This window comes from Lemur catta, chromosome 7, assembly GCF_020740605.2.
Source record: "Lemur catta isolate mLemCat1 chromosome 7, mLemCat1.pri, whole genome shotgun sequence".
NCBI lineage: Eukaryota > Metazoa > Chordata > Mammalia > Primates > Lemuridae > Lemur > Lemur catta.
This window is the reverse complement of record NC_059134.1, coordinates 20,284,339-20,297,832: the sequence shown is the minus strand read 5'-3', so window position 1 is coordinate 20,297,832 and position 13,494 is coordinate 20,284,339.

The window sequence follows — 13,494 nt, the reverse complement described above, 5'->3', positions numbered from 1 at the left end:
GAGGAGAGGGTGCACTGTCTGCAGAGCCCTGGCAGGGCTGGGAGGAGGGATCCTGGGCTCTGGTCTTGACTCACAGAGACACCCCTGGAGCAAGGCACCTGGTGTCTCTGTTGAGGACAAGTGGAGTCAGACACCTCAGGCTCCTGGACGGTGTGAGCTGAGCAGCAGAGGGACCGGCCAGAGAGACAGAGTGTGGCAGGTAGGTGCAGGCACGGGCTCGGGGCTTGGAACTCCAGCCTTAACTTTGTCACTAGACAGCTCTGCTATCTTAGGCAGCTTAGTTCCGCTCTCTCCACCACAATTTCCTCATCTGCAAAACAAGAAATCGTCCCCACCCTGCCTACTTCAGAAGGACGCCGTGGGATCAGCAAGCTGAAAGGGAGAGGAAAGGGGTTTGTGCTGCACACGTGGGGATGCTGCTCGCTGTGGCACACGCTGTCATGGCAGGGGGGGCCAGAAAGGTCCTGTACCCTGAATTCATTAGGAGGCTCTTGCTTCTCCACAACTGCCCAGGGCCTGAGTCCCAGGCCCACTGCTCACCATCCAGGTGACCATGAACCAGACATTCAGCTCTCTGGGCGTTAGCGTCCTTGTCTTTGGGAATGATCACTAAGGTGCTTCCAAGCTCTGCACTTGTTCCCTGGCGCCTCCCCCGTTTCCAGACTCCGGGGTTCTGAATTCTCCCTTCTGTCCCATCTTATTGTCAGCCACAGGGAGATTGAGGAAGAAGAAACCGGCCTCCCAGCGAAGGCACTGGCTGCCTGGCAGCTGAGAGTGGTTGCAGATGCGGACAGAGAACAGGACTCACCAAGTGCCAGGGACAGCAAAAGACCCAAATGGCACTTACAACTGCTTCTCACAGGAATGGGAAAGAGCTGGAGGCTGGGGGAGCCAAAGGGGAGGCTGATTTGAACCCTGGCCTCCCGCTACACATTCAGTCATTCGTTGTCCTTCATTCACCTGCTTAAGCAGCAAATGTCTGTAGAGCCACTACTATGTGCCAGGCACTGCCCTGGGTGTCAGGAATACAGCTGTGAGTCCGTTCACAGCCTCAGGGGCAACAGACAGTTCCCACACAGCGTGACGAGCGCTGGGACAGCAACCGTGCTGGGTGCTGGGTGAGTACTGGGTGCCGTGGGGCATGGAGGAGGGTCTGCACCCAGCCGGGGGGGGCAGCTCTCTCCTTAGACATCGCAGCCAGCTTGCTGAGGTGACAGGAAAATACCAAAATTGCCTGGTGCCCAACAGCTTAGGAGGTGGCAAGGAAAAAATGCCCGAGAAAAAGGTTACTGGGTGGGATAATTAATGTTTTGCCAAGGTGGAAAATATTAGTGTGTGTTGCTCAGCACGCAAACACCTCAACTAACAAAACGGCTCAGAGAAAACAAGTGGAACCACAGGATTTTTCTCACAAAGATTTTTTTGAAAAAAAAAAAAGAAAAGAGAAAAAGACAGCAGTCACAAACACACCTCCTCCTGTGGCTGAAATAAGATTCCCCACCGGGTGAGGAAACCAAGGCCCAGCTCAGGAAAGGGTCTTGCTGCTGCCCCTTCCCGCAGACGGCCCACCTGGCACACAAACCCGAGCCCCGGCTCCTGTCCCGGGCTGTCACTTCAGCGTACTCTCCCCAGGTACCGAGCCCAAGGGGTTTCCGCACACAGGGGTTGAGCATTTTGAGGAATGAGAGATTTCTAATTGGTTGTGGCGCATTCAGCACATGTTACCTCTAGACACCTGCGTCCTACCCCAGAGAGTCTCACCTTCTCAGGAAAGTAACGCGTCTTCAGCTGGTGATAGTTTCAGAAGGTCACAGTGTTCCCACTGGAAGGGCCAGCTTACTATGGGGCCATAAAAGGGTTATTTTTGTTTCTACTTAAGTGAACTGTAAATATGTGTTCAGAATCTCCCAGCCACAGGACAAGCCCAAATGAGCCACTTTTCAAAGCTTGGTACCAAAGCTTGACAGAACTGCCAGTTAGCGCTAAGAAAGTCCCACAGAACCCAGGCGGGCTTGTCCCCAGACCTGCTGTTCTTCCCCAGCTGTGAGTGCAGGGGCGTTGCCCTCGGGGGTGGACTCTGGCCTTGGGCTCCCCTCTGCAGTTAGATACATCCAGCATTGGGTCGGGGCCTCCAGAGACGAAAGTTCTGGAAGGGTCCTCTTCCTGTTGTTGTCTCAGAGTGCTCGGGGGCTGGGGCCTGAGGGAGAAGCCACAGGCAGGCTTGTGGCTGTGACAGCAAGCTGCTGACCTTGAACTTGTCCTGACTATAAACAAATGGGCCTCAGGGCCCAGGCAGGGGCCAGTCCTCAGCTGTCAGGGGACCAAATGGAGCATTATATAGCCGGAGAAGGCCGGGGCTCCCTCATTCTTCACTGGGACAGGATTGGGCCTGAGTCTTGCCAACCAGCTTGGGCACGGGTGACCCCTCTTTGTGTGCCCAGAGGAGACTCAGAGCCAACAGTTCCCATTGCACAGGGCCCGTAGGGAGAGCATTGGGGTTTGCCGCTGAGGCTGCTGCTGGCAGGGGCTGGCGGTGTCTGTGGCTCTGGCTCTGAGACCTGTGGTCATCCTGAGGTCTTCCTTCGCGAGTGCCGCCTCTGCCCCCTCGGCCGTCAATGGTTGCCACGTGCAGGCAGGCATTCTCTTCTCCTTGCCTTCCCCGTTTGCACCCCAGGCATGAACACCCTTCTCGCAGGTGTTTACGTCCCCACCTGCACACCACAGGCAAGTGCTTGGCCGGCCAGCTCTTTCCCACTGTGGACCCCCCAGGTCAGGGGCGGGGCTCCTCACACTGCACACGGTGGAGAGTGAGCCGGGCACGTGCTCTCAAAGTCAGAGTGGACCTGGACTCAAGTCCCCGCTTCGCAGGATACTGTTTGTTCTTGACGACTTCTTCAACCAACTATCTTCCTCGAAGATAAAATAGCAAAAGTGTTTATTTAGGTCACAGGTTTGTTGTATTAGACAAGACCATCTGGGGAGAAAGGCAGCCTGTGGATGTCAGCTCCCTTTTCCTTCTATCCAAAGCCAGGTTCTCGGCAAAGAGACTGAGAGCTTTGTGTGCATTTACTACGGTGCTTTGGGATGACCCCTGTAGGCGAGTGGGGGGAGCAGGCTTGGGGTGAAGAAGATGTTGGACGTAGGCCTCAGCCAGCCCCATGGGGACTCTGCAGAGATGTCCCACATTAAGGCAAAGGAACCGGGCCTTTGTGCCCCTCACCAGCCTGTCACTGGATGTAAGCTGTCCCCCCTACCTCAAAGGGACCATAACCTCGGGCAACGCATCTCCCTTGAGCTGAGGGACAGAGCTGAAAGTGAGCCGTGAGGGACACTCTGGACAATGCTCCCAGGCACCCACCACAGCCTCTGGTCTCTCTCCCCGGGCCCCAAACCTGATGCCAGTTTCAAGACTGGTAAAGACCAGCTAAATTGGCTTCAGTAGAGAGGCTGGCAGAGGATGTTCCTGTGTGGCCCAAACTCTTCCTTAGCTATAGGGATTTGTACAAATCTTCTTTTCATTTCTTTTACCCTTGGCTTTCTTATTTTTACATAGAGTCTAATAACGTGTATTCCTTCCTTACGGGGTTGGGGTGATGATAAAATGCCATAATGCAAAACTGACGTGCTCTGAAGCCCACGGCCTTGTCATACGTGGTGACCACGTACTAGCGGAGTCAGTCCTCATTCCAGTTATTCTCTCTTCTGCCCCATGATTTCACCCCTTCCCATTAGGTGTGTGTCCTTTTGTAGGTGAGGACAACAGGTCCCCACAGCCATGGCCCACTCAGAGGGCACTGGAACACTCTGCTCCCAGGCCTGGCCAGAAAGCCGCTGCTACAGGGTGGCAGCGGGTGGGGTGTGCAGGCAGCCGGGGCCTGAGTCCCGGAAGCTGTGCTTTGAGGGGGATTCGGACTCAGGCCTGGCTTTCCCAAGAGACTGAAGAAAGGTGTCGGGGCGCTAGTGCCAGAGATGGCGGACCCAGTGCACTGGAGTTTCCTTTGACTGCCTACTTTGTTGGCTAAGAATGTCCTGGGGTGGGCCCTCCTGGCCTGCCCCCCACCCCTCAGGAAGCCTCAGCTGCCACATTCATCCACCATCAGCCTCCCCCGTGGAGAGTGAGCATGCTCTAGAAGCATCCTTAAATCAGCAGGGCTGTCTCTACTCGCACGTGTGCCCCACTGGCCCTCCACAAAGGTAAACCACGTTTTCTTCCCCAAGCCCAGCTCTGGGCATCATTTCCGGGTGTTTACAAAGCCTGGTTTTATTGCTTTTCCTTTCTATTGATCGTGCCCCGTTCTTTGGCCTAGACCATTTCACCCCGTTTAATTTCTGTGTTTCCCTCCTCACTCCCTTTTTCTCTAAGCCTTTTTGGTAGGGAGGAGTGAGGGGAGCCCGCAAAGGACACTGAATTTCCAATACCAGTACCTCTGCGGCAGTGGCCCCCAGACAGGGCTGTCTGTGCACCAGGATCGCCTGGGAAGCCGCTTAAACGTGCAGATGACTGTGCCCCACCCCCCAAGAATCCATGTTTTACTGAGGCCCCAGCTCTTTGCACAGCTGTGAATGATGGCCCCCGAGCTCCCCGTTGACGTAGAAGTCTGCATACCAGCATCTTGGAGTCTGCCTAAGCCACCAATTTGCTCCAGCTACAGGTCTGCAATACAGAGGAAAGGAAGCCTGAATTCTGGCAAGTTCTCACACTGTGGCCCAGACCCGGCAGTGTCAGCACCACCTGCAAACTTGTTAGAAATGCAAGTTCTCGGGCCACCTCAGCCCTGCTGAAACCTACTTCTGGCAGTGGGGCCCAGCAATCTGCAATTTAACAAGCCTCCAGGTGACTCTAATGCACACTGGGACTTGAGGGTGGGGAGGAAGGCGGTGGAACAGGGCAGCCACTAGGGCCACTGCCACCAGGGGCAGAGAGCAAAGGTGAGGAGGCCTCCCAGCACTGTGTCCAAGGTTGCTGGCTTAGGTGTTAAGGAGGGAGTCCAGAACAACCCCAGGGGAAGGTTCTAGAATGTAGCCTGCCTGGAGTTCATAGGGACCTAGAGACTTGGGTGACTTCATAGACCCCCAAAGCAAAGGAGTGGTGTTTCTACTGCACACAGCACTGTCCACCCCAGAGTCAGACTCCTACAAAAAACAGCTTCATTAAAAACAAACAACAACAATAAAAACCAAACAAACAAAAACCCACACCAAAAACACCAAAGCCCTGGACAGTTAAGTCACTTTCCCAAGGCCTCTCAGCAAATTAGTAGCTGAGCCCAGACTTAGGCAGAAAAGAAGTGATCTGAAAGAAAATTCCAGCTCTGGGATCGCAGTGGCTTGTTGATTTATTTAGTCAATCAACAAACAGGACATACAGACTGCCAGACACTGTCCCATGTTTGTCTACTTGGATTCTCACACCAAGCCTGTGGGGTGGGTGTGATCTTTCCACTTTTCTGACGGAGGAAAACTGAGACTCCCAAAGATGAAGATACTCTCCCAAGGTCCACAGCTTGGAAGCAAGTAGCAGAGTCAGGATTTGAGTCCAAGTGACCAGCTGTAAGCCCAGAGTTTGACCCACAGCTGATTTCTCCCGAGAGATGACAAAATCCTAATGGCCACAGCAACAGCTCCTCTTGTCCCTGGGAAAGCCCATGAATGGTGACACATCCCCAGCCATTCGCCCAGGGACACAAGCCAACTTTGCTCCCAAGTGCCAGCCTCAGCCCAAGACGATGGCAGAAAGGGCCGACTACAGGGAGGGGCCTTGGCTGTGCCTCTCTCTGTGCCTCACTGGGCCCTAGGGCCTGGCTGGGGACCCCCACCCCCTCCTCTGGCCTCTAGCTCACTCCCCACCCCACTCCCAGTTCAGCATGGCCTTGGGCAGGGCCCCCACCGTTAGTTCCAGACACCACGTCTCCTCTATTTATGGGTTTTTTCTTTGCTTCTGTGGTTCTCCCTGGATGAATGCCCCCTTTCCCTGGATTTACAGCATCCTCCCGCGGTGGGGTTGATGTCACTTTAATGAGAGTTACAGCTGCCTTGACTGTGACTGCAGCATTCCAATTTACTGCTTGGCCTCGGGAGCCCAGCAGGGCTTCTCTCTGGCAGGGAGGAGTGAGTGGCTGTGCTCTCTGGCCTGGGATTGGGGTGGCGGGTGGAGAACTGCAGTCTCCTCCCTGCCTCCTGGAGACGCCCAGAACCCAGCTCTGAGCTGGGGCTCCGGGCTCCTTGGTGGATCCTGAGCACAGAGAGCACTGAGGACCAGGACAATGGGGGGAGGGGAGGGGGTGCAGACTGAAGTCAACCCTATGGGTTTGGGAAAAGAGAGCTCAGAGCTTTCCCAGCCCCTTTCCCTGCCACCCACCCCAGCGAGAACCAGAGGAAGGTGGGGGCTTTCACAGAAAGCCTGTTGTTCTCTAGTTGAATCCAGATGTGGAGGCGGGCGAGGGAGTTGGGAGGGCGAGCTGGAGGCAGGCCTGGGAGGGGAGAGGAGGAAGGGAACTGGGAAAACAGAACTTCCAGCAGGAGTGCCAGAGACACCCTGAATCCTTTCTGCATTTCAGTGCCCTCTCATTGGGGTCTCAAAGTGTCACCCCAATTCCACCCTCATTGTCTATAATTAATAAATTTGAGGCGCTATTGCCAATGGCTGAAGCACACATGGAATAAGTGCTACCATTTGTAGAACACCGATTAGATACCTCTCACTGAGCGGCAAGGCCTCCATCTCTGTGTGGCCTTTTCTCTCTGCCCGGCTCCTCTGCTACAGGCCCAACTGTAGCACAATGCCTGGCCCTGGCCATGAGACAGGTGCAGGTGAGCAGCCCCAGGCATTGAATATACGACTTTATTTAATTCCCACGACAACCCAACAAGATAGGAATCATTATACCCATTTTATTGACGAGGAACTGAAGCTTTAAGTCTTAGAGCTTTAATTAAGTAACTTGTCCAAGACCACACAGCTAGAATGTGACAAAACCACAATGCAGACTTAGGACTGTCTGATTCCACAGCCCTTGCTATACTACCCACTTTGGAGCCACAGCCTCCGCCCATCTTTAGGGAAGCCAGAAGTTTGGGGGAGGCTGCTGATATCACCAAATGACCAGGGGCCACCAGTTCCTAGAAATCTGAAGTTTGCCCAAAGTTGCCCCCACAGCCATGCTGGAGACAGGCTCCTGGGGGCAAGACCTTGGCCATGTGTTTGTTTATATGCCCCTGCCAGCTCTGCCCATCCACATCCCCACCCCCATGCCCTCCTCAGAGGTAGGAGGAGTCCACAGTAGAGAAGGAGGCTGGTGCTGTCTGGGAAGACACAGGGTGCAGGTTCTCCCAGCGGCCGCTGACCGCAGAGAAGGGAATGCCATGTCCCTGCTTTGCCTCATCTCCCCATTGCCTCATCCTCCCAGGGTCAGGGAGTCCCTGATCAGGTCCAAAGGCACAGCTGGGAGAGAGAGCCGGGGGCTGCAGCAGTGTGGACATCTCCTGCTGCCAGGAACTCTGCGGGACCCGACACGGAGGCAAACCCAGCCCTGGCAAGAGTCCGAGGCAAGGTGGGGACCCAGGGCTGTGTGCGTACAGAATGCTCTGAAGAGCAGGAGCGGGAGCTCAGACTTTGGAATCAGATGGCCTGGGTGTGGCCCTAGTTCTGCCACACTAGTTGTGTGACTTTGCAGCAAACCCTGTAGAAGGAGGGAAATAATAGTCTTATCTCGTGGAGTGCAGGTGGGTACTAAGTGTGGTGCTGCATTTAAAGCATCTGGGCGAGCGCCTGCTATGGAGTAAGTGCTCAAGGAACGTCCGTTTCCACGCCACTGCTCATTTCAGGCCCAGCCTCCTTGCACTTACTACGGGTAGAAAGATCCTTTTGGATGAAACCATTTGGTTCCTGCAGGTCTCCCCAAACCTCTCATTCTAGGGACCCAAGGGACCATAGAAGCGTTAATTAGCCAAGCCTCTAGACAGGACCAGGCAGGGAGGGAGCCTCATTAACAGTAATTGGTACTCTCAGATCGTTGCCCAGTCAGGAGGGAGCAGCACATGCTGGGACAGCCTGTCTGCCAGAGACAGGGCTCCCAGAGCAGCTGCAGTGGACGGGACAGCAAGCCCCTCCCCACCCCTCACAGGGCCCAGCATGTGAGAGGGCAGGAGTGAACCAGGGCAAAGGGAGAGGAGGAATTACCATCTCCTACCAAAAAGGCAGGACCGTGTTCTCAGTCCAACCAACATCCTTTGGGGCAACCATGATGCAAGCACTTTGCTGCGTACCCATGTCAAGGGCAGTGCCTGAGAGGAGATGCTAGTCTCTAGCAATGGCTCTCAAACTAATTTAATGAGCCCAGAAGCCTGTTTAAAAGGCAGAGTCCCAGGCAATACCCTCAGTGGTTGAGATCCAGGAACCTCTATTTTTAACAAGCACCCTTTAAAGTAGGAGTACACTTTAAAGCGCGCTAGTGTGATGTTTGCGTGTCCGATATTACTAAGGACAAAAATCAGGCACACAGTAGGTACACAATAAATGCTGACTGATGGAATGAATGAGTGAGTGAGTGAGTAGAATATGAAGAGACTACCAAGAATCTGAACAAAAGATCTGCCTCCTCCAGGAATTCTCCCTTTAGGGAAGAGGTGGGCCCTTCATCTCTGCTCACTTCCTTCTGTGGTTGGGACCAGACTTTTCCTACTGACCTTGCAACTTGCTATCTAAATTCTATGGGAATTTTAGTCCATGCAGAAGTAACCCCACAGAGTCCTTCTCCCACCTCAAATCTATCCAGAGAGATCAGGGATCCCTGAGGATTTTACTTCTAGAAAAATGTAAATACATGCAAAGGTTTACCTATGCTGCAATTTCCAGAGTTCTGGGCTGCAGCTATTTGTGGTTTCAGATCCCTGCTGGGGTGTCTTTTGATCCTTGAGTCACTGCTAGCAGCAGGGAGCTGGATAAAGGTGCAGGAAAGACAAGGAGAAGGGTCTGGGCAAAAGGAGGGGCTCTGTCACTGGGGCAGGAAGCTAAGGTTTGGCTCTTGGTTCTCTAGCCCATTCTGGGGAGACCCAAGAGGCAGGCAGGGCAGCAGGATTGGAGCTGGGGGTCTGAGGGTCTTTGTAGCAGGAAGCAGCTAAAGTGACCCAAGTCTGTCATGAAGTGAGACTCCAAGCTTGCTCCAGGGCCTATAAGATAGGAAAGACAGCAAAGAAAGGCAAGAAAAAGAAAAGTTTTACTAAATTCTACTTGGTACAGGCACTATGCTAATTGCACACTGCATCACACTTAGTCCACATCATAACCCACTACGTAGGTATTAACATCCTTCTTTAACATGTGAGGAACCAGAGACTCACCAGTGTGGGGAAGGGGCTACCTCTTCATCTTCATTGGCCCAATTTCACACAACAGCCAGCAAGCTGCAGAGCCAAGATGTCAAGACCAGGCCTAACAAACACCAAAGCCAAGATCCCATGCTATCCTGATCCATGGGACTGGGAAAGGGGCAAACTCTGCAAACCCCCTCCCAAGGGATGGTTCCTGCCCTGTGTCCTCAGTTGCCACCAACAGCCCTTTCACAGGTTCCATTCTATTATTTGCAGGAAATGAGAGAAGTTCTGGGCAAGTGGTAAGAACCAGACCCTGAACCCCTCTGCCTGCCCTCATCCCTGACAGCCTTGGCCATATTCCCCCCTCCCAGGGCCTTGGGGTCAAAAGCTGCTCTGGTCTCCTCTGACTTGTTCAAGGGCCTCAAGGGCAACCTCAAGCACAGAGAGGAACTTGGAGAGCTAGTATCTGTGTAGCTGTCTACATCTGTAGACAGATGTTGGGATGGGGGGCAGCAGGCAGAGCCCAAAGCCCAAGGTGCTGGAGTTAGTTAGACTTGGGTTCAAGGTCTGGCCCTACCTCTTTCTAATGTAACCTTGGACAAGTACATTCACTCTTCTGAGCTTCAATATCCTTACCTATTAATTGAGAAATAATACCTGCCTCCCAGAGATATGATCAGAATTAAGTAAGAAAATGAATCCAAAGTTCCCAGGCTCACAGTAAGCAGTAGATAAACACTGATATGATTCTCACCACTTCATTTTTAATAAGTGGGGTATTTGGGGGAAGTAATCTGAAATTCCAAATAGTAGACACATAATATGATAAATAATTTTTTAAAGCTGGGATTTGATTGAAGCATCTTTTCTCATCTCTAACGGAAATCAGACTAGCACCTACCTCAAAGGGTTGTTTGGGATTAGATGAGCATTCATTAAAAGCCTGTGATATTCTCCTGCAGAATATTATTAACACATATAAATGATTCCTATTGTTATACTCTTGATTTGCACACACTATATGCAAGTGGGAGAAACTCTTCCCACTGAGGAAGAGGTGGAAAGTTTACATTCAAGTCGAGGAGATTTGTGTTGTACATGAGAAAGAACTTTCTAGTTGAAAGCTAGTTAAGATCCTGTATTTGCACAGTAGTAATTGAGTCCCCTCGGGACATTATAGGGTCCTTTCCCTTCACAGACATTAAAAGAGAGAGGGGACACTCTGTCTCAGAGGCTGCGAGATCGGAGGCTAGCTGGAGGCATGAATTAAAGTGTATGTGCATAGTGTTAAACCCATGCAAAAAGCATCAGAAGCACAATACGTAGTCTGTTTCTAAATCAATTTTGCTGTGAACCTAAAACTGCTCTAAAAAACAAAGTCTGTTTAAAAAAAATTTTTTAAGCCCTATTGGGATGTTAATTGGAAATGCACTAAATGTATATATTTTTATCATCTTGTTTTCCCATCAATAAACATGGCATATCATTCATTTGTTCAGAAAAATAAAATAAATCTTAAAAAAAATAAGTCATGGCCAGGCGCAGTATCTCACACCTGTAATCCTAGCACTCTGGGACGCCGAGGCGGGAGGATCGCTTGAGTTCAGGAGTTTGAGACCAGCCTCAGTAAGAGTAAGACCCCCCCATCTCTACTAAAAAAATAGAAAGAAATTAAGCAGGCAACTAAAAATAGAAAAAATTAGTTGGGCATGGTGGTACACACCTGTAGTCCCAGCTATTCGGGAGGCTGAGGCAGGAGGATGGTTTGAGCCCAGGAGTTTGAGGTTGCTGTGAGCTAGGTTGACACCACGCGCTCCAGCCCAGGCAACAGAGCAAGACTCTGTCTCAAAAAAATAAAAATAAATAAGTCATGATAGTGAGGGTGATTCTAAGATCCCAGCTTGGGTGAGGGAGGAGTTCCTTTTTCCATTAGGTGAGGAACTGGGCCCTGACCCTCCCTGTCTGGGTAATGCTAGGCCCTTCTTGGACTCTCTGGCTAAGCCCTGACTATACCATCAGCCAGATAAGAGCCAGAGATCTGAAGATGTTAAAGGAACCACAGCAACTGTGACAAAGAAACGGAGACAAGCTGCTGGCTCCAGTCAAAACGTCCCTTAGCCTGGCCCGACTTGCTCATACTCAGCCCCCTGATAAAAAGGTAGGATGTCTCATCCCAAGCTATGACATGTACGATCATTTTGCAAGAGCAGTAAAACCCTGGGCTAAAAATCCAACTGCCTTTTTTAAAGTAATAAATTTCCTCGGGGCTTTGCACACAGGAAAGGGTGTTTACCCATTAAAATGTAGTCAACACAAGGCTCACAACCCCTGCCAGATCCCGCCTCTTGCTGCAGGCATGCTGTCCAAGGTCTCTGCTGGGGCTGAAGGCAGCGGCTCTGCGGACCAGTGAGCAAGATCCCTCTTCTCTAAGGTCTCGGAGTGTGTGCCGCGGTGATGGAATTGTCAGGGCATGGGGTGGGAGCGGGTCAGGTAGGATGCTCTGGGGACAGACGTCTGTGTCTCCCCATAGTCTGTAGCATGCTCTGGGATTTTCTAGTTTTCCAGGGGGCGGGAGCAACACTGGCATCTGAGAATGGCCTGAGGTCTTCCGTTATAATGAGCTAGCCCAGCCTGCTCTGGGAGGTCCCTATTCTCCGCGGACTGTGCCTTAGAGTCTCCCCCACAGCACAGTGCCAAGCACACAAGTCTACAGAGATATCATTACTGAGCGCCCTCTGTGTCCAAGGCACACATGCTGGGCACGAGGTGGTTCAGGACACAGAGACTCCAAGTACAGGCAAATGGAAACCCTCTGTGGTGTGGAAGGACACCAGGCCTGGCTTGAGAATGCCAGCTTCTCACTGGAGTCGTGCCACTCACAGCTGGCCTAGGTGCTTTTGTACCCTCTGGTTTCAAACACAAGTGCCATGAAATTATTGTAACAAAAGGCAGAGGGTGAAAAGTACCTTTAGAGCTACCAAAAAAGTAGTCTACAGGCTTCTTTCCCAGGTCCCCAATCTCAATTGCTGATGCCACCAACTACCCAAAGCTGAACCAGGAGTTGTCCTTGACCCCTCCCTCTCAATCGCACGCCAGTCCAAAGAAAGATCAAATCCTACTTGCAAATTCTACTTCCAAAATGCAGCTGAAGTCCAACACCTCTCTCTACCCCCACTGCCACTACCACAGTTCAGCTCCCCATCACCTCTCATCTGGATGGCTACAGTCTGTTTCCCGAGTGATCTTTTTAAAATACAAGTCTGATCATGTCACCCCCTTACATAACACCTTTCAATGATTACCCATTGCTCTTGGGAAAGCAAAACTAAACCCAAATGCCAACGTTGCCTATAAGGCCCTGAATTCTTTGGGCCCTGCCAAACTCTCCTCGGTAATTTCAAGCAACTTTCCCCTCTTGTCACGCCCTGGCTACTTGGTGAAGTTTCTGGGAAACCCACCAGCCTCAGGTCCTATACATAAGCTGTTCCCTTTGCCTGGAACATTCTCTTTGCTCATCAGTCTTGATTCATTTTTAAGTCTAGACTGTACCCAGCAAAACCTTCCAAGAAGGCCTCCTGGTCTAGGCTAGAGTCTCCTCTAATTTTCCATGGTACCATTGCAACAATTGTAATCTAAATGTTTGGTTTTGCCATAATTTTTTAAAGGCCTGCTTCTCCTGCAGCTGTAGGTTCCATCTCAGGGTAAAGAATTGCTGCATCTGCCTTGTTCCACTGTTGTGCCCACAGCATCTAGCACAGTGACTCACTCTGTGTGTGCTAGATGAGTGACTGAATGAATGAGTGAATGAATGAGTCTCCAGGTGGGGGACCAGGAAAGGTATGGAGGAGGCGATAGTTAAGATTGGGCCCTTCAAGAGTCATGGGCCTGGAATCAGTGAGCTGTGATCTGCCTTAACTTGTAGTTCATCTAAGCTTCCTTTTCCTTCCTGAAAGTCATTGATCCAGCCCACCTCCAGCTAAACTTCCCCTCTGCCAGGCTTTCTGCCTGGGGCCACAGCCATCCCCACTTCTCTTCCCTTTCCACTCTCTTTCCCTGCCAGCTCTCTCCCCAGTCCACTTTCCCACCACACCCTTGATTGATGTAACTCCATAATTGTGCGATGTTAGAAAGCTAATTTGTACTTCTGCTGGGGCACTGAAGTGGCTGGAGCTTTGCAGCTGG